The sequence below is a fragment of the Rattus rattus genome, chromosome 5 (assembly GCF_011064425.1).
Source record: "Rattus rattus isolate New Zealand chromosome 5, Rrattus_CSIRO_v1, whole genome shotgun sequence".
NCBI lineage: Eukaryota > Metazoa > Chordata > Mammalia > Rodentia > Muridae > Rattus > Rattus rattus.
The window spans coordinates 36708022-36730658 of NC_046158.1; the positions used below are offsets into that span (position 1 = coordinate 36708022).

Here is a 22637-nt window from a genome sequence, read left to right on the forward strand (position 1 = left end):
CACAGGGTTGGTGTTGGGTGAACCACCCTGGGACAACATGGAAAGAGGACATAGACTAGAAAGGACTACATCATGAAGGGTCCTAAAAATCCAGAATAAGAGGGACTCCAAAAGGACTAGGTCAGAGCCAAGTGGATTTACATAATCTACAGAGTTAGCAGAAAGGGGGGCCACACAATGTGTGTGCAGCTGAGAATGAACAGGGCCAACTCATTTTACCTTGGCAGGTGTCAGAGGGTCAAAGACGAGAAGGAAGGAGCACTTTTGCCCCCTTTCTCTGGGAAGTAGTTTCCTTTTATTCTCACCTCCCCACAAGCACAAGAAATGTCACTCTCAGGAATCTGCAAAATGAGTTCCAGCCCTAAGTGAAATGCTGGTCAGCTCTGGTATCTCAGGTGGGTCTGTTTTCTGTGACTCGGTGATTTTATATGTTTCTCAATAGATGATAATTTGCCCTCCATCATACAATAGCATCGATGACAGAAAATAATATGTTAAAATTTTTCAAAGACAAGGAAGCTAACACAACTGTGATTGCAGCATTGTCTAGACATGGGCAACAGAATACGTTTTCATCCAGAGCACCTATGTGCACAAGGGGATACCGTGCCATTTGCTTCTAGGAAGCAATTAGGATTTTTCCTTTCTTAAAACGGGTAAAAAGAACCTTTTGATATTAACACTTCTATGTGGCTGCACACTAGGGAATTCCTGTGAACAAAGGAACTTAACAGTTCAGTGGCTTCTTGGAATTCTCTTTATTCTCTGGTCCCTGTCAATCTCATAGTATAATCAAAGTATATTCTTTGGAGATCTCTCATGGCAGCTGGGAGTCAGGGCTGCAGTTGGTTATATTTATTCAATATATTGTAAAAGGTTCTTGATGGGGGAAAATTTAAATTGAAAAAAAAAAATCTCTGGAGAAACTATTATCGCCTTAGAAAAGTATAAGCAAACATGAAGACTGCAAAGAATTATCTGTCACATGGAGTGCTTCCTCACCATCGAAGTCCTGGGCAGGATCCCTTTTCTACATCTTCAGAGCCTGTCAGCACCCAAGGACTTCGGGTCTGTGCCTCTATTCACTTTAAAATAAGAGAATTGTCAGAATGCTTCTCCTGTTTGCTCTTGCTCTCTGCTCTTCTTGCTGTCTGTGCCCCTCTCATTTCTCCTCCCCTCCCACCCAAAAGTAAAGCTAATTGACTTAACCAATCATCTTAAAATGTTGATATTTATTTGCAAAGTAATTATTTGACTTGAGGATTTTTAAGAACTTGAACAGGTTGGAAATGAGGTCACGCAAACTCACTGGGCTTGCCTTTAAGGCTGCCTCATTATACTGCTAAGGTAACTTGTAGGCTGGGAACCCAGCTCTGTTAGGTGAGCTAAGACTTCATTCAGTTATACACAATGACATTTCCATGATCATTGATGAGGCCTTCCAGCCAACGGAAATGATGTGAACTAAGAGGGTATCCGATGTGGCCATTTATATGCAGATAATCATGTCTCTGGGACAAGCAACGAAAGTGTCAGGAAGGTCAAACAAAGCACCATTATTTAAAGGTCACATTTATTAGAGAATATGTATGCTTTGTTAATACGACAGAAAAATTTGATGCCTCATGCTAATTACCAGCCTATAAATACAAATTGCAAACTGCCCGGCTAACACTAGAAATTCAGTCACACATGCAAATTTACTAGAGAGATACTAAAATTGCATTTTACATGCAAATCATAGAATCTTGAAGATGGAGATAATTTAGACCAACTCTCTCCTTTGACAGATGAAAAAATTGAGGCCTTGAGATATTGTGATCTATTCATAACAACACAGATGGTTAGTGCTAGAGCGGAACCAACAATTCAAGAGATTTTCTTGTAAAAGAAAATTATTAAGACTAATTATAACTTCAAATCAAATCACAGCGTGCAAATTAATATTGAAAATGTTTAAATATGTCAAAATTGAAGAGTAACTCTGGGGTCACTGCACAGAGATGTTCAGGGCAGATGAACATACATGCACATATGTGAGGCCACATGCATATGAAAGTTGAGCAGAAAAACATGAAAGACTATTTACAGCATCCTTGACCATTTTATAAAATCCTATTTTGAATCACTCTCTATTTCTTTCAGGTAATAATGACCATTCCTAAAACTCATAGTTCCATATATACCAAGAATATATCCCAAATTAAGCCAATGTTTTACCACAATCAAGGAGAATAATAATTGAGCTAAATACACTATTGACTTTTTTTTAAAAATCACTTAAATAGGTTTAAAGAAAGTTATGCATAAGATTCCTCCACTCCGGCATCTTCTCAATTGTTTCTTTCTTGTATTTGCCCTGTTCCTTTCCTACTTGTCGAGACTTGGGTTTCCTCTCCAGAATTTTTTTTTTTGTTGTTGTTGTGGTGGTCCAGCTTGCTGGGGTAAATGGTTACATGAACAGTTGTGCCATTAGCCTTTTATCTCTGCACCCATTCCATCAAGATAAAAGATTCTTCCAGTACTTCTAGATCACTTTGCAAATCTGCAGGCCTTTGTAGTGTCCTCAGACAACCTGAACTTGATTATCATTTCAAATGGGCACAGATCAAACTCTATACTTATGTCTCAGCTCTTTAGAAAGAGAAGACATGATCTTCCTCCCAATTCGACAAGGTGCACTGAAATGCCTTTTGCAGCAGGTGATGGCACATGCCTTTAATCCAAGCACTGGGAAGGCAGAGGAAGGAGGATCTCTGAGTTCAAAACTATCCTGGTCTACAGAGTGAGTTCTAGAACAGCCAAGGCTATACAGAGAAACCATGTCTCAAAAACTCAGGGAAAAAAGAAGAAGAAAGAAAAAGGAGGAGGAAGAACAATGACAAGAACGATGATGAAGAAGAGATAGATAGATAGATAGATAGATAGATAGATAGATAGATAGATAGATAGATAGATAGATAGATATACAGACAAATGTCATCTGTGGTTCTTATTTCAGTTAGAAGTCACAAAGGGACTGGATTCTATTTGACCGCAGTAACCCACCAAATCCTCACCAGACATCTACTACTGACATTTCCTCCAATGGCTTTCCAATAGAGAACAACATAACTAAATGTTATTAGCTGTTTGTTAAAGGCCAGGATAATGCTGTGTGATTTACACACGTGGTCTCATTTAATACAGCACAGGGAGGTGGGACTTTTATATTTATTCTCTATTTTATTCAAAGGCAACAGAGGTTCAGAGGGTTGGGTAACTTGTTCCATGTTAACTGGGGCCAAGATGCTCTAACTAGGATCAGTGGTCCATCCACTGCTCCAGCAATTATAACTTGTAGTCACTAGGGTTTCCCTTCGTAACTAAACCCACAGGCGATCTGCAGGAAGTAATAATTTTTTCTTAAAATATAATTAAATTTGTTTGAAAGTGAAATCAATAGTGACTGATGAACATTCTGCTGAATGGTTAAAAAAAAATAGCCAGTCAGATTTTTAAAAATTAACAATATCAATACTATCCAGATGTAAAGCTGTTACATGTGATAAATGGCACTGGGGGGTTGATGGCTTCTCAAAGCCCTAGCTTTTTTCACAAGCTCAGTGGTGAGCACTGGTCCAGTCACAACTGACAGGAAGAGAAGTATCTCTCAGAAAGATCAGGTAAGACAGTCTTTGATTAGCTGTTCCACTAGAGCCTGGTTTTACCCGAAGGAAAAAAATTATCTAGAATAGATTCTTAAGACTACAACAGAGTGTGGAACCCAGGTGCACTAAAGGTAGAAATCTGAGAAAAATGACCCCTAGGCTGAGACCTTGAGTAATTTGAGTGATTCAGATACCTTTGACACGTGAAACCTAGGCTGGACACCACAATGAGACACTGTCTTGGAACAAAAAAAGATTTTTTTCAAGCTTTTGTCTTGGGCTTTTAATATTTACATAACATATGAAAAAAGAAAAAATGCGTTCCTGGGAAGAAGATGCTGCCCGCCGTCTGGCATCAAACTGATTCTAGGAGTATTTAATTCAGTAACTATCAACTAACCAGACACAAGATGCATAAAAATAAGCAGAGAGGACAACAAGTTATCTGTGAAAATTACCAGAAATGGTCTATAAAACAAAAAATTATATGCTACAATCATAGAGATACAAGTTGAACTTAAATTGTTAAACAAGGAATTTAAAATTGTGGGAGTAAAAAGCAAATAGAAATCTATAGTGTAAAACTATAATAACCACAAATGATGGGGAACGAAAATCATTACAGCACATGATGTATGAAAATGCCATTATAAATTCCATCATTTTACTCAATGAAAATACACTAGTAAAAAGTTTTAAGAGTTTTAACAGAGATATGAATAGATAAAGCTGTACCCAGCAGACATGAGGTATTGAGTGAAATTTTCACTGCCAGGACTGGGCTATGAGTTACTGGTTAGAGAGCCATCAAAACAATACAGCATATTGCCACTGCTCTTGGTAGCCCACCAGAATTAGAAGATAAGGCCTTATTGCTGAAGATACCACATACTTTGATTGAAGGACATAAAGAAATCAAGCAAAAACTGACTTGGAAACTTCCTCCTTGCTGACTAGCCTTTGTAGTACCAGAAGGTGCCATCAGATGGCTAGGAGGAGACATCAATGGCCTTACTGAGCTTCAGACACTACTGACTGGGACTTAGGCACGACTGATGCAAGACTTAGTGACTGTCTTATTGCTGCGAAGAGGCACCCATGACCAATGCATGAAAGAAAGCAGTTAAGTTGGGGATTTGCTTACAGTTTCATAGGGTTCATCCATGATCATCATAGCAGACAGGCATGGTGCTAGAGCAATACCAGCGAGCTAACATCCTAATCCACAGGCAGAGAAAGAAAAAGCAAGACAGGGCTTTTGAAACCTCAAAGCCCACCTCTAGTAACACACCACCTCCAGCAAGTCCACACTTCTCAATCCTCCATAGGTAGTCCGCCAACTGGACACCAATGATTCAAATACATAAACTATAGAAAGCACTCCCTTTCGAGCCAGCACTAGAGATAACCAGCTGCTTTCTGATAGCGTCTGAGACCTATTCCACAGGAAGTGATTCATCCTGGTACTATAAAGCTGGTCAAAAGCCATGGCAGGAGCAGTAACAGACTCTAGTGGGCACGCTACTTCCATTGTTTGCTAAATGGATATGATGTGCCCATTAAACTGCATTCTATGTCAGTTTTGGTCAGAGCAGAAGTTACTACAGAGAATCATAACTAGTCTGACTCCTAACTAGTCTGACTCCTAACTAGTGCTGAAAACAAATGTTTGCTGAGTGCTCGCCCCTGAAAGGCGACCGACAACACTTGCTCTAAGGCATAAGGAAGGCCTTAGCACAAGAAAGGTAGAAGAGTATGAAATTCCACCCCTAGCTTAAGATAGATCGATATTTAATAGTTGCTGCAAGGGTAAAACCCAGTTTTCTTTAAGTTGGGGCCCCTACTAGGTCAACTACATTCCAGTGGATGACCACACGTCCAAGAATATATGATCAGCATAAATTGGACTTGGTGGGATTGATAACCAATGTGAAGGCACAAAGTTGCATGGGTATATTCAAAAGGAGTTGCAGGAGGAAGTAATATAATCGAAATATATTGTGTGAAATTCTCAAATAATCGACATTTTAAAATAAAAATAAAGTTAAAAAAGAACTGAGCCTGTAACGCATAGGCTTAGGAATTAGGAAGATTAGCAAGGCAGTAAGATTTACTCTACAAAAAAATCAAGACTAATTATACAGCTATGGGAATTAAGATGGGATAGCACTGGCCCATGATTATATACTGACGAAGGAAACAGAATGGAGGGTCTAGAAATAGATCCCCGCATTCACAGTCACTTCACTATTGGTATAGACAGAACTACCGGGCAGTGGGAAAGATCAGAATAATCTCTGGGACAACTGGGCATCCTTATGACAAGAAGTAAAAATTGGGCCTTTACTTTATTTCACTAAGGAAACGTTCTAAGTAGATCGTAGGCCTGAGCATCAAAGTCCAAGTAGCAAAGCTTCTAAAAGATTAAAAAGAGCTTGGACTCAGATGTAGAGGTAAGAAAGGATTACTTGTACAAATTATAAAAAGCATTAACTGTAAAAACCAATGGGTGACACAGTAGAGCTGGTCCTCGTGGAGGGGGCGCAGGTGACCAGGCCAAGGGCATAATCATGGAAGAGCTGCCCTATGAGGTGGACTCGGAACTTGGAGGTGATGCCTTCCCTCGCTCTTCTGGTCACATGCAGTAGTCAGGAGTACTAACCTCAAGGTCGTAAGAGCTGGCCCTGCCCCTCACTGGCTCAGCACATACGAGAGCAGACCCTGTACTCATCTTGACAGCATAATGGAAAAGCCCTGACGGGAAAGGCGTAGGAGAGCCTAAGGGGGTGAAAGCAGGAGAGTAGGCATTGTCCCTCACCAGCTGCAGTACGTGGGAAAGTGGGCCCCGTGACTTGACTAGGAAGCAGAGTGGAACTGGCTCTGGTGGTGTGGGTGGGTGCAAGTAAGCTGGCCCAATAGCATTAGAGTAGGAGAGCTAACCCCGCCCTCCACCCCCGCCCCAACCACAGTGTTGAGTGGGCCAGCCAGAGCAGTGCTAAAGAGCTCCACCGGGTGATATGGATGCAAGTGAGCCAGCAGGCTGACCAGCTCAGCTACGACCCAGGCCCAGGGCTGGGGCTTCGAGTTGGGTCCCCCCAAAATCCACATCATCTGTAAACTGTTAGAGCACGTGAAAGGGCTTGACCTGTTGATCCAAAGCTACGAGATCTCCCTGACACAGGGCAACAACAGGATAACTGGGAGGAATCCCAGTGAGGATTCAATATTGATGTGATATGGCAGAAGCCAGAGACCTTGAACCAGATCAATGACTTACTGCAATGAGCATTTGCAAGTGAAGATGTGTGGACAGAGGGATGCACTGTGAGACACACTGTGGCACGCGACAGCTTCCATGATGAAATGTTTTCTATGCTTTGTTTTGGTTATTTTTATTTTTTGCCTTTTCTTTTTCAGGAAGGCAAAGGCAGAAGGTGGATACAAGAAGGTGGGGGATGAGTGAGACTGGGGTACATGATGTGAAAGAATCAATAAAAAGTTAGGAAAAAAGAATAATGGTGCATAAGTTTATTACATGAAAATTTAAAATGTGGCTGGGCATGGGGGTATCTATGTTTCCCAGCAGGAAGTAAAGGCAAGAAAGGTTATGAAACTTTGCTATGCCTGGGCTCTGTTGCAAAACATTTTGAAAATATTAAACTCAAAATTTTCTTTAATGGAAAGATACTTCTAAAAGAAAGAAAATGAGATACAAACATACCTGAAACACATATAACCCAATGGCTGGTGTCTGAAATATTTAATGACCAAGGACAAATCCATAAAAATTTATAGGAAAGGGATGGGGGAAACCTTGAACCGACAACTTCTTCTTTAAATAGTATTGTTCCTCTCTGAAAGTTTCAAGGAATTATACAATATATATTGATCATGCCCTTTCCCTCCACCACTACCTCTCTCCAGTGACCTCCCTCCCTCTTAGTGACGCTCAGATCATCTCCTTCCAACTCTCCTTTGTGGATCCCATCCCACCTCACTCCCAACTTGACGTCCTCTTTACTCGTTATTATTAATAACCTGCTGAGTCCAATTCTTGCTGCCTACGTGGGCATTTCATAAAGAAAAGTGATCTATGTCACCACTCAACAAGCTAAAAGTCACTTGATTAAGAATCAGGGGACTTCATGTCAAAACTATATTAAATGCTACATGTCCACAAAACTGATTAAAAAACAAAGCTCAAACACGCAAGGGTGAGGGATAGGAATTTTTATGTATTCATGCTATAAATATAGACTGGCTCAGACTGGCTCATTCATAGACATAGATACTGTAAAAAGGCGTGTCCCGGGAGCATGAAGAAGAGTTGATACCAGGTTCCTTTAGTACAAATAACCCAAACATCTGTCAGCAGCAAAAGGTCTCTGATCCAGCCTAGACTACGGAGAAAGACTGTCTGAAAAGACAAACAAAAACATCAGCGAAATGGGCCAATATATTATTGTTTATGGCAGCTACACAATACAAAATATTGAAGGAAAGATGTCCTGAACAACACTTTAATAGACTATGTGATTCTGTTCACAAAAGATTTAACATGGACAAGATAAAAGCCACACTGTTTGGAGACTGGCACAGTGGTAAACCCAAGGAAATATTTGTTACAAAAGTTTGATTCTAATGAGTTCGTTTCCTATAAGAAAGGTTGAACTCTTTCCTGAACATGTTAAGGGACAGGCCAGTGACAACATTTGAGTGACAGATGTGAAACAGGACTTGGGGTGAAGCCCAGAGGAGATGGGGTAGAGAGACGGTAGAATGCTGAGAAGGTGGTCCCCATAAAGCGGTAGTCTAGAAGCTTGGAATCCTATCCAGCAGTAACACTGTCACAAAGACTTCCTGTGCTGACCGTCAGAGTAGATTACGGCAAGTCTCTCAGTGGTCTGCCAGGATCATCCTTTTCCCAACTCTAAACCAACAGCCAGAAGGATCTCCCAGTTAAGCCGGCTCGGCTCATGTCATCATCCTCTCAGCCCCACTGACCTAAACACTGTTCTTAAGCACCATGGGCAAGACCCTTATGTTCCCAGCTCCTTTTGTGTAGGCAGAATTTCTGCTAGATGTTTCCTTCATACTTTTTTAAAGATTTTTTTTCGGTTGCCACCTTCTCAAGAAGGTTTTCCAGTCTGTAAACTACTAACCCTCTTCCCCTGCCAATTTTTGTGTACTTTGCTTAGTATTTTTCCCCTCGCTCTTAGCGCTCACCTCTCCTATGCACAGACACTGCTCACTCATCCTGTGTGTCACTCAAACTTCCTGGAGGTAAGATGCACAAGGTTTGGGGTTTTGGATTCTTTCCTGTGTACTTAGTGGAATGCTAGCATAAAATCAGCAGACTTAGTCACTGAATGAACGAATCTACCCATCCCCCCTCCTCCTTCATCCATGCAGTAAGGACAGCAGAAACATGGCACCTCCAGCTCTTTCTCCTTCCTCTCATGGTCCTGCAAATTTAATCTCCTAAATACCCTCTGCTCTTTCCTCTCTGTTATCATCACTATAGCTCAGGTGACCACCACCCCTCGCCTAGACTTACAGCATGGGTGCTTGGCACCCCTTACACCTTTTCTCATAAAATTTATCTTTATTCTCACCAACTCCAGTTATCAATTACTTTAAAGGATGTCCCTCCACTACCAAAACCCTATAATGGCTACCCACACATACACTAGGATGCTATCACTCTAACATTGCTCACAAGGCCCTGCATGACTTAGCATGTCTTTAGCTTGTCTCTTCATACTCTTTGGCCTATAAATTAAAAAGAAACATCGAACTATTTTTATACCCTGATATATTGTTTATAAGAGATTGACTATTAGTTCCCAGTGCCTACTAGAACGTCGTCCATGCCCACTTCACATATCGGACACCATTCTCTGGGCTTGTTGCTTAATTGGTTGTTTCCTCTGTGTTGGCCATGACACCCCATGCCTCCTACAGACTCCTCTGCTTCTCCTAGAATTTTTATCAGCTCTCTCCCACAGGATTTGCCACACTCTGAGCTGACTGTATCAGTGTCCCTTGTCTCTTCTACAGGAAGCTGAGATTCCTAAGGATGATTCATCTCTTAATGCCTTGTACCTATGCCTAACACAAAAGGGTAGGGTGTGTACAAAAGCCTGTTGTTGAATGAGAAAATTAATGACTTTCATTGTTATTGTCAAAGAAACATAATTTGGTAAAAAAAAATCAGAAAATATATTAGTAATAAGCAACTTAGCTGCTTTCAAATTCTCTGGCATTCAATTTGTGTACCTTTTACAAATCCCATTCTTGTGAAAGTAAAGAACTAGGCAAAGAGCCCGGAAGAATCATTTTAACTGTCTCACGTAGTTCTTTCGTGCTCAGAAACTTGATTCTCTTTATTACAAATGGCTCAGGCACTGGCAGATCATTTTCTTGGGGTTTTGTCACCACTGTTGTTTAACTTTACTCCTTTCCTAGTCTGCCTTTCTCGTTAACAGAAGGAGACTTTGTATTAGGGGACAGTAGCCAAATGGTTATGAGACGATACAGGCAAGACTCAAATGGTTGTTTTAGATGGTTTCAAAATGAGGGTTTTCTCATGTAGACCATATGGAAAATGCTCTAACTGAAAGAATTTTGGCCAGAATAAGCCTGATAGCCAATACCAAGAGGGCATTGCTAACACTGCTGGATGCTCTACTACGTGGAATGTACTTGAACATCATTGATATAGAAACAAAGATTTTCACTAATAAGTGATGGATTTATTTTCTTTTCTTATTTCACAGAAAGATCTATGAAAATAAATGATACATTAAAAGATAATCCTTGCATATTTGTAAACCATTAATACTACCTCAAGATGCTTTTGTTAAAAGCTTTCTCATGCTCTCTATGGTAAAAGCACAGAGTGAGGACTTGAATCTTTCCTCAAAATTAAACCCTCACTTAATGATTCCCCAGTATGACGATGCCAGAGTAAAAGGGTATTACACACACACACACACACACACACACACACACACACACACACGGTGAGGACTGTCTTGTGCACAACTGCTCAGCTAAGTTAATGTCATGAACAGATTTTACAGTGCAAGTTGCTTAATCATAAACATCAAAGATGGAAGTGGTGTGAAACACAAGAAAATTATCAGAGAACATACATGGGTATCACAAAATTCCTCCCACAGTACAGGTTATGGTGGTGTTTGCTAAGAACGATATGGATTAGGACGGGTGTCAACCATGAGTAGTCAAAAGATGAATTAAAAATATGTCCTGCCCTTCATATGTTTAAAGAGAAACCAGCAATGAACACAAATGCCACACAGCATGATAACCTGAGTTTAGAAGGCCAGGACCTATGTAAATTCTGGGGGGCATCATAGCCTGCTTGTAATTCCAGCTTTCAGAAAACATGGAGGAGATCCCTAGAGCCAGACTAGTCATATGGGTGAGCTTTAGGCTCAAGTGAGATCCTGTGTCATTAAATATTATGGAAAGCAATTAAAAAAGCCCCCCTCTAGAATCAACCTCATACTTCTACATGCCTGCAAGCATATGTGCATACACACTTGTGTACCTACATGCATATGAACATGCATTCACCTTGCACAAGCAGAACATATGCATACATATTAAAATGAATTATTTCTTATCATTAATATTTGAGAATTCTTTATAAATAATGAATCTGAGTCTTTTTTTAGACATTAAGTATACAAATATATTCTTTTGTTGATTAGCCTGATGTTTTAGTCTCTTGTTTGTGTCTTTTGATAATTTTGAGGGTATCTAATTAATCGCGCTTTTTTCTTTTAGATAATACATTTGGTGTCATGTCTAAGATATCTTTTTCCGTCTCAAGACTGTAAGAAATTCCCCCCATGTTGTCTATACATGTAGGTCTATGATACTTGAGTCATGTTTTATAAGGGTATGTGGTATGAGCTGAGGGTCATTTGTGTGTAACACGGAGAGTCAATGGTTTACAACAATTGTTCACTTGGGATTGATTAACTTTGTGTCTTTGCTGGAATTCAACAAATCTACGATGTCTGGCTTTGTTTCTGGATGAACTGTTCTGATCCATCAGACACACTTAGGATTCTCTTTAAATAGCCACGGTTTTGTTTTTCCACAAGTATTTTAAAAACCTTGATTTTTCCAACTCCAAGTTGTGACTTCCCTCCCTCGTTAATTATCCAGAACTTGGTTACGGCTGACTTATCTTCTTACTGTGCACAGCCACAGTAAGATACAAACATCTATATTCTAGACCAAGCATCTTCATTTGCAAAACATCTTGTGAGATATTGTTATGACTTGCTACTGGGATATAAGACTCTCATCATAAAGAGCATAAAAATGTACAGCCTCCTTTAAACTTTATAAACTAGACCCAATGCAGGCAAATCAGCTTTAAAAACCAAGGCATTTTAAGAGTTGGACTACTTGGAATATTTTACTTGAAAATAGTCTGTAGATTCATCAAGTATCCAAACCCAGTGGAATTTTAATTAGCTACCTGCCAAGAGCCACAGATAGTACAAAACAGCTGCCTATAGGAAATGCTGTCTGCTGCTGCCACCAAAAAAAGACTTTGTGGCATTGATCCTAGGGTTCCTAGGACCTCCCTTCCCTCTCTCAATGTTACATATGCATATTCCCCACCGGGAACTCCCTTATGAATGCCTCCCCACTTTAGAGCCTACAAGGAAGAGCATCATGCTAATACTGATTATGCTGATGGGACATGGCCCAGTTAATCATGCCAATGCATTAATAAGTAAATATCTTAAGTTAAAAAAAAAACTGTTGCATCTTTAATTCATATGATACACTAGACATCTAAAACCTCCAATCATTGTCTTTTTTTTTTTTTTTTTAATCCTGATCTGACCAAGGAAGTGTTTTGCGTATGGGCCACTAACATCTGAGATGCAACTTCTACATCTTCTATTACACAGCAAGTATTCCTTGAGATGATGCAAGAAATTAACAGAAAAGTAAATGACATGTATGGACACTAGGGTTCCTATCTGGTGAAAGCGTCCTTTACCCTGTTTGTAGTCACTTAGGCATGTGGCCGGTAGCTAAGCCTTGGGGACCACCTCTGTCTCAACGGCAATCTGAAGTAGGGTCTTTTGTGTCTGAAGGATCAGTTCCTGCATATACTGTGTTATGATTTGAATAAGAATGTCTCTGCAAGTTCATGTGTTTGAATGCTTGGTTTCCAACCAATGATCCTGCTGGAAAAAGTAAGTCACAGATGGAGGTGGCTTTGAAAACGGAAGCTTAGCCCTACTTCTGGCTGAAGGTCTCTGCTCCTTGATCTCCCAGTTGGGCTGTGCTAGAACTTCAACTCCAAACCTGTACAGCACTGTGTTCTCTGACCTCTGGGATTCCCATTTAGCTCCTAGCATCTTTTCTTGGTTGGTTTTTTAATATTTCCCCTGCACGTTCAGAGATTTGTAAGATGGAAAAAGTCGTAAGGATTGTCTCTATACATGTTTTAGAGGTTCTTTACCTCTAAAATCCCCTTTTAACCTCTAAAATTCTACCTGCTTTAAACCCAGTTCTCTCTGTAGCCAGAGTCTCCTATCAATACTGTTCTCTGCTTGTGTTATACACCTCTCCATATTTCCATATTTAAAATAGTCTCATGATGAAATTCAGGGTGAATATGGGCTCACGTTCAAAGCTCTTATTTCATGGATCTTACCTGTACATGGTTGCCAAATACATATAAACCCTTTTATCTATTTATTTTATTTATATGAGCACACTGTAACTGTCTTCTGACACACCAGAAGAGGGCATCGGATCCCATTATAGATGGTTGTCGAGCCACCATGTGGTTGCTGGGAATTGAACCCAGGACCTCTGGAAGAGTAGTCAGTGCTCTTAACTGCCAGGCCATCTCTTCAGCCCCGTGTATAAACCTCTTTAAATTTTACTTTATGGTTTGAGTCAGACTCAGTCTGATAGCAGTTATTCATTACCTCTCCAATTACACTCAAAAAACTCTCCATCTGGATTTGAGTACCTCGCATCTCGTTGGTGGACGCCAATGCCAAGGTTATTCTCCAACAGCAACAGGAGACCGAAACAAGAGGAGGTGACAGAGAGAACTGATGGTGTGAGGGGCTCCCATCATGGCGAGTGAGCTCAGATGATGTTTACTCAAAACACTGTTGTCTAACTCACATTATCTAATTTCCACCACTACTAGGGGTTCATGACCAGGTCATTCAGTCAACTGGAAATGAAAAACAGGGGCACAGAAATGTGACAGGAAGAAGAAAACCAAGAGCCGGGTGATTCGGTTCACAATGGACGTACACCCCAGTTTTATAGGTAACCAAGGTTTATTTTTACAACTGCATCTAACATCTTAGCATATTCAGTGTTGGTAATTAAGTCTTATACTTCGCCTCCTAATGACTTCGCACGTAATATACTTGCTTCTGCAGCAAGCTTCCTCATAAATAAAGTAAAAAAGAAGGTAATAGAAACATTGCTGTGTCAGGATGCAGTGAGAAGGGGAGAAATGCCTGCAACTTATGTACTTTGCCTCCACAGAATTTACTGAGGACCTGTCATAGTCCAAACACTGGAAAATGTATTGGGGAAGAGGAGGAGTTTATAAAGTACCAAAATGAAAAAACTGGGGTGTCACCTGCAGCTGTGCTGCTGACATGGTTTTTTTTTTTAATGCGCTATATAATCATACTTAGTGGCAGGCCAGAGTTAGGTACCAGGGACCAGAGAGAACAAAGAATATATTAAATCTAATTATAGACTCAATGAAGTCTTTCTGCAATAGACATCTGAGCCAAGTCTTGAAAGGTGGTCAAGATATAATCGGGCAAAGAGAAACCAGAGAAACATGCCAGCAAAGCCAACAGCAACAGAGAAAAGTGTGGGGCCAGGAGAGTGCACAGTATACAGTGCCATAGCAGGAGAAAAGGAAGAGTGAGTTCCAGTGCCTTGGTCTTCCTCGCTTGCAAAGTCGCAGAGTGGAGCGTGTTGAGAAAGGAAGCTAAAGAGAGTCATATCCAATTTATTGAGAACCTGAAAACCAAGAAGGTTGCCCATTATTGTAAGGCAAGGCATGCTTCTAACGAGTTAGCAAAAAAAAAAAAGTCTTTTTTGTAAAAAACTTATTTTCTTTCCCCCTTCCCTCCCCCCTCCTTCCTTCTTCTACTACCTTGCTTGTTGTTGAGAACAAGTCTTGCTATATATCCCAGGGCCAGAGTGATCTCGTACTCAAATCCCTTCTGCCACACCCTGTGAGCGCTGGAGTGTGCAGGTCCACAATATCACTCCAGGCTCTGAACTGTATTTAAGGCAGAGAATTCTGCCTCTGGTTTAAGGGAAAGACTTGGAGAGGGGAGAACGTAAGGAACAGAGGTAGAGTACATAGTTTAAGAACTAAGGCAGGGACCAAGGGCGGAAAAGGAAGGGCGTAGGGCTGAAACAGACAGTTCCCCAATGTTATCAAATGAATGTAACAGTGAGGGAGAATAAGAAACAAAGTTTCAAGAAAAAAGTACCATTTACAATAGGAAACCTCAATATTTCCTTTTTTGATGCCGGTTTTGAGACATCTGGAGACTTCTAAAATTAATATAGTCAGTGTGTTGCTAGACAAAGTCAGGAGAGAGTTATTTGGGGCTTGGGAACGTATCTGAGAGAAGAAGTACAGTCATGAGGGTTCTCAGTGGGCAGTGGAATAAAACAAGAACAAGGAGACAGGGAAGGAATCCAGAGGTTGCCAGTGTTTTAGAGTCGTGTGGACACCGAGATACTTGACATGATAGCGAGAATCCCTTAATAGAACTCGAAAAAGTCAAGAGTGAGGAAGGTGGGTGGTTATCAGAGTATGTGGAGAAGATGAAAACCTCTGGAGAATCGTAACCATGAACAGAAAACTAGAGAGGTCCGAGAACCAGGTTGAATGGAGTAGGAAGGCTGATGTCACATGAAAGTGAGCGATGGACCACCCCCACCCCACCGCGTCCCCGGTGCAGAAGGCAACTTTGAGCCAAGAGGTTTCCTTGGAGAGGAGACAGTCTATAAGTAAAGGAAAATACTAAAAAGATCAAGAAACACAGAAAGTAGAGCCAGCAGGCTCCAGTGTCACGTGGGAAAGTAGCAGACTTTAGGGAGGACTGGACCGGAACACCCCGGGGGTACTGCTCGCTGCATCCACAGGAAGCCTGGGCAGGAAGGTTATCACCACCAAGAACAAAAAGATGTGCAGGGTCGGGGGATGGGATAGGGGTGATTTTGTTTCCCAGTGGCATGATTTTCTTGATAACTAGGAGACGTCTGTCACTGAGCCTGCGCATCTGGGTGCATGGTGCTGGGCAAGTGGAAGTGTCCAACCTAAATAGCCACAGAAGGAACACGCAGGGGAGGGCAAGCCTCCCAGTTGGCACCGGAGTCTAGAGGGCGCTTCCTTTTCCACGGCAGTACACAATCACTCAGCATGGAAGCAAAGAAAAGTCACTAACGAGACGTCTCTGGGAAGCCTCTGCGGTTGAGCCCTGAAGACAGGATATCGCCTGTAGAGCTAACAGGATGGTCTGAGCTGAACATGGACAAGGACTGCAGGTTTCCTGGGAGCAGGAGTTATGAGCACCTGCTTCTCCCCATCTCATCTTGAGAGTGAGATGCCTAACCACCTCCGCGCTTTGCTACAGCAACCATTACTGTCAGAACACCAAAAGGACAAAGGACAGGCAGGCATCCGGCATTCCAAAGCTACTTTTATGTTTTTCTTAAGACGTAAATCATCCAACTGACTCCTCCAAAGGCTTTTAAATTCTAAGTCTGAGAACAAAATTATGGTTAAATGTTTAATTGATGTTTATTATAGCTGGTGTATTAGTTTTTGAAAGGTCAAATTTATGCCACAATGAAGTAATATTTTCCCACATTCCGTGGCTCTAATACATAGCACACCTGGGGCCAACAGTATAATAATTACCTTCTATTATTCTAGAGTTCTTGCATGCAAGCCTGTGTGGGGCCAAGATAGATAGGCAGTGTTGAATTTCAAGCTAGCATGAACCTTAGGCAATCACTTCATCTCTCAGGGTTCGGCTCCCAGATCTGTAAAAGGACGGCGAAGGGATAAATCTCCTGATTTCGTCCATGTCAAAACTCATAAGGATAATTGAACATTTTAGATTACTGCACAATTTACAGATTTATCTCTTTCCTCTTGTAATATATTTCATCCCAGCTATTTACCGAGTCTTAGTCTCTCATTAGGAATGCAAATTCCAAAGCTAGCGCTGTATCTGCAGGACAATAAAAATCTACTTCAGCATGTGTCTGTATCTTCTCTGCCTTTTCTTCTCACTTACAAGGGTACGTTCATACGCCCATGTCTGTTTTCTGTTGTTGTAACAGCTGAAGTTAAAGAACTTACACACGATTTTGTTGGTTTCACAATTCTGATAGCTAGAGGGTTCAAATAGCGTATGCTGGTATCCTAGTTGACGACCGCAGCACTTCATGGTAGAGAAGCAGAAAGACTACTGACCGCATGCAGGAGGGCACACGTCTTGCTTTAGAACAGCACATGCTCGAACGAGCAAATGAACTCTGTGGGAATAGCATCAATCCCTTCCCAGGCACAGTTCCCATGACCTCACTACCTTCCTGTGGGCCCAACCCCAAAAGGGTCTGGAAAATCCAATCACTCAAACCAAATCTAAAACACAGTGCCTTTGTGCTCACAACTCCTCTGGGAGACTCTGCCTGTGCTGTCCCCTGATCCCACTTATCTAGGTACCACAGTGCCACCTGCACGTGTCAGCTGAAGTCTGGGACAGAGCAGACTGTCAGAAAGACCCTGTGGAGAGCAGGGGGCACTTAACAGACTGCCGACATGCTGGACACTGTGATTTGTGGGATACAATCAAGCGGCATCTGATGACTTACAGACCCCATTTTATGACTTGCAGAGTCCCCATTTTTTCCTGTCACCAGACCCAAGTTGAGCAGAATGGGGTCTGTAAGTCATAAAGCACACTCTCTGTGCCCAGGGCCCAGGTTCAGTCTGATCAGGGTCCTCTATGATCATAAAATGACTTCTCTTTCTATTTCTTGCAACCTTGTATATCCAGGATTCACAGACAGGCAAAGAAAGAGGAAGGGCAAGGCTTATCACAGTGCCCAGCGTGTCCGAAGTCTCCCGGGGGTGTCCTGCTCTCCATAGGGTCTGACAGTCTGCTCAGTCCCAAACTCCAGCTGACATGTACAGGTGACACTCTGGTGCCTGGCTGATTGGGATTAGGAGACAGCACAGGCATAGTTTCCCAGAGGAGACGGAACCCCAAAAGGCTACCATGTCCTGGCTGGATTTGGTTTGAAAGAGAACAGTAGTGTCATCTGGGCTCACTGACATAACTAAACCTGCTGGTGGCTAGTGGCAACCCGTGCTGCCCCAGCAGCTCTGTCACCTAGATTTCGAGCTGGACTGTTCCTAGAAAAATGTCCCCACTGGGCCATACACATTTTTACCTGAATAGCATATTAGGTTGTCACTTATTAGCATTCTTCCTTAGCTTTGGGGTTCCATTCACCTTTGGTGGGGGTCCTGCTAGGCACGGAGACCCTGCCTGGGTAGGATATCCTTGACAATGACCTCTTATAATCAGCTAGCATTTTAACTGGGGCACATGAAAAATTGAAGAGTAGCATCTCATTAGGATCTTCCAAGCTTCCATTTGGGTATAGCGAGTTGAAAAGAAGGTCACTCCTACATTTGCATCAAAAAGTTTGAAAGTCTACATTAGAATTTTTCACAAACTCATCAGCAGAGACTACAGGGCAATAATCCAGTTAGGGCAGAGGCCTGTAAGAACACACGTGATATGAATGGTGGCTCGCCTGTAACAGAGCACCTGGGAAAGATGAGCCCACTGTGCACAGGTGTGGGGAGGCAGCAGCTAGGACTCCGTGATGAATTGATAAATATTAATGATTTGCACCTTTTGATGGCTTAGCAGCGCATGAAAGCATAGATGATTGCGGAAGCAGCAGACACAGGGGGAACTTTTGCCCACTTTCAGGCTCTGCTGTGCTGATCTCCGAGTGATAGAAAGACTAGGGTAGGGTGTCCAGGGAGAGGAAGCCTCTAATGGCAGTGGAGATGTGTAAGGGGACGGCACATTACAGACACATAGGGAAGGGCAGCAAGCTGACAGGACACACAAGCAGAGCCTCTGGAGCTGGAAAGAGAAGGAAAATATCCTCTTCTGGGAGCGACAAGAAAATATCTCCTTCACAAAAACCATTAAAGGCATCAGGCAGTTGTTCAGAGAGAAATATCCTCAGAACCACCAGGGAGGTCTGTGGATGAATGAGGGAGACAGAATGCCTCTTCCCTACAGGCATTTGTGTCCATCGTCTAGTGACAACCTAGGGAGAGGAGTGAGAAGTAAAAGATTCTCCCAGAGGCAGAGAGTGACAGAATAGCCTAAAGCTTCCTGCTATATGACCAACAACGTAATAGCAGTTACAAAAGGACTCATACAACTGATCAGAGTCATCTGCAACACGGATAAAGGGGAATGAACGGCTGAGACAGAACACCATTAAAAGTCTTGCTCATCCAATAAAGCAACTAAAGGGGATAAAGGGGACACAAATTGGAAAGGAAGAAGTCAGAGTATTGCTATTTGCAGATGATAGAATAGTATACTTAATTGACACCAAAAATTCTACCAGGGAACTCCTACAGCTGATAAACACCTTCAATGAAATGGCTGGATACAAGATTAACTCAAAAATGAGTAGCCCTTATATACGCAAATGATGAATGGACTGAAAAAGAAATAAGTACATCAACCTCCTTCACAATAGCCTCAAATAATATAAAACATCTTGGGGTAACTTTAACAAAGGAAGTAAAAGATCTGTATGACAAAAACATCGAGTCTTTAAAGAAGATAGAAGAAGATAGATCTCCCATGCTCATGGGTCAATAGGATTAACATAGTAAAAATGGCCAAACTACCAAAAGCAATCTACAGATTCAATGCGATCCCCATCAAAATTCCAATACAATTCTTTACAGACCTTGAAAGAATAGTTCTCAACTTCATATGGAAAAACAAAAACCAAGGAAAACTAAAACAATCCTATACAATGAAAGAACTTCCTTCCATAGGTATCTCGATCTCTGATCTCAAGCTGTACTACAGAGCTATAGTAATAAAATCCACATGGTATCAGCATAAAACAGACACATTGATCAATGCAATTGAATGGAAGACTTAGACATAAATCCACACACCTGAGGACACCTGATGTTAGATAAAGAAGCCAGAGGTATACAATGGGAAAAAATCTTCAACAAATAGTGCAATTCTAACTGGAGGTCAATATGTAAAAGAATGCAAATAGATCCATATCTATCACAAAGCTCAAGTCCAGCTGGATCAAAGACCTCAACATAAAACCAGATATATTGAACCTGAAAATGTTGAAACACATTGGCATAGGAGACCACTTCCTGAATACAACACCAATAACGCGGGCACTAAGATCAACAGTCAATAAATGGGACATCATAAGACTGAAATAGGACAAAACAGCAGCCTAAAGAATGGGAAAAGATTAAGAATTTCATGAATCCCACATCTGACAGAGGACTAATATCCAAAATAAGAAACTAGACACAGACAAACTAAATGATCCAATTTAAAAATGGGGTAGAAATCTAAACAGAATTCTCAACAGAGGAATCTCAAATGACAGAGAAACACTTGAAGCACAGTTGGGGGAGTTGGGGAGCAGGGTGCTGTCCCTGACTCTTTGGCCTACTTGTGGGACTCTTTTCCTCCTATTGAGTTGCCTTGTCCAGCCTTGATGTGTTGGTGTGTGCCTGTCCTTGTTGTAGAACATTATGTTGCGTTTGTTTGATGTTCCTGGGAGGCCTGCCCTTCTCTGACAGGAAGTAGAAGGGGTGGATCTTGGGGAGAGGGGAGGTGAGTGGAGGTGGGGGGACGGAGGCTGGGGAAAGAGCAGAGAGAGAAACTGAGGTCAGGATGTGATATATGAATTTTTTTAAAAGCCTTTCTTAACCAAGGATATTGCTGAAAGAGAAAATAGAGAGAGAACTTGTAAAGAGAACACGTTAAAAAAAAAATACTATGAGAAACAGAAAAGCAGGGAAGCCATGAGAGGATTGGGCAAACCTTGGGTGGAAGGCTCACCAGCTAGATATGGAGTAAAGCTTCTTGGCCGTTATTTTAAATGCACCTGAGAACCACGAGTCCCCGTTTCTTAGTCTCCAGGCTAGAGAAGACACTGGCTGAGGCGAGCGTAGTGAGAACATGGTGTGAAGGATGTGGGCTGAAACTCTGGAGAGCCACTGGGGAAACCATCTGAGCATTGTTTATTCAAGCTACGTCCACGCAAACCTTATGATCCACCCACGCTGCTCCTAAGGATCCAATAGGAATCAGCACATCTGTTCAGGAAGGCATGTCCGATGGTGTTAGCAAGAATCAGGAAACCATATCAACCAATTGTGCTGTTATAAAATGAAATGCTATACAACTAAAAAGAATGAGTTATTTCCACATGATACAGATCTGATGAGCATAAGAAGGGTAAAGGCTGCAATACTCAATGACCCGACGTAGACACAGTGTGTGGTAGACAGAACACACCCATGATGGTGTCAGGAGGGTGTTTCGTGTGAGGGGGCAGTCTTTACTAAAAAGAGCCATGAGCCAGTCTCTGCACCACAGAAATGTGTTTTGTACGTGGTGTGCCTTAGCTCGGTGTTTCCGTGGGGTCTAACAAGTGGATTTCATTCTATAGCTCACTCAAGTGCCTGGCAGCACACACACAGTGCAACGCACCACTCACAGCACAGTTCAATGGCTAATGGCAATGCTCGCGGAGTGGGCAGAGGCAGTCTGGGAATGCACGGACTGCCCCTGCCCCTGCTGCTGTGTCCCCTATCAGCCTCCAAGGACGAGAAACACTTACTGGCTCTACAGCCTGGGCTAGATCAGCCTAGAGGCAACTTGTACTTTTTTATGTCCCAAACGTATGCAGTGCGAAAAGAAGATCTTCCTTCTGTTTAAAAAACACCGATCAAGCAACTTTCCTCCAATGTTTTCAAACGGGCATTTGTTTTTACATATATTACTCACTATACCAAGTCTGCCAGTTTGTTTGGTTTTTTTTTTTTCCTACAAAGAGAACATACTGTCTAGTTGTAACCTCGTGATCCTCCTAGATGACTTAGCGGGACACCAAGATGACAGCATCACGTTGTACCTGAGCGTAATTCCTTTGCTGGCTCTGTGACTGCAGAGGAATGCAGTTACTCGAGCACAGCTGCAGCCCACACCTGCAGTTCTAGCATGGGGACAGCGCCTCTGCGTCTGCCCGTGTGCAGCAGACACCCACACTCCAGCCTTCCAACCACGGCTCTTCAAACATACTGAAGCCCCCTCGGTGGGTCAGAGGAGGGGCAGAGCCCTATCGACACCCCACACCTTGCTCGGCGCCACACACAGCCATCATGCTTGCTCGAGCATGCTCCAATGAGCCTTTCCTTCTAGGCCTCTTCAGCTCTTCCGGTGTGAATGGAGCCTGGCTTCGCATCCGACAGTTCCACCTAGCCAGGCCTGATGTGTGGCACCTACAGCAGGCAGGTCCTAGATGTCACCATCAAAATTTCAGTACCACTATCCTATTATGGCAACCTTAGATTGAGCTTCACAAAGTCTCTGATTATGGGCCGTGTTTTACCTAAATGAATTGCAGCATCTACGGCTCAAAACAACAGTTTTTGTCAAGATGGGCTTTCCAGAAAAACTGATCTTTCAGGAGAATTTGAAAAGAAGAAAACTCTTTGTGTTTGTGGTTTTGGGTTTTGGGGTTTTTTTTGAGACAGGGTTTCTTTGTAGCTCTGGCTATTCTGGAACTCATTCTGTAGACCAGGCTGGC

At 42.1% G+C, this 22637-nt stretch overlaps 1 protein-coding gene across 1 annotated transcript in view; it reads right to left on the minus strand.

The window, feature by feature from the left end:
- The window catches only part of Ccdc148 (coiled-coil domain containing 148), a 183808-nt gene that overhangs the window by 120899 nt on the left and 40272 nt on the right, over positions 1-22637 (minus strand). The gene's annotated exons all lie outside the window — the stretch shown is intronic.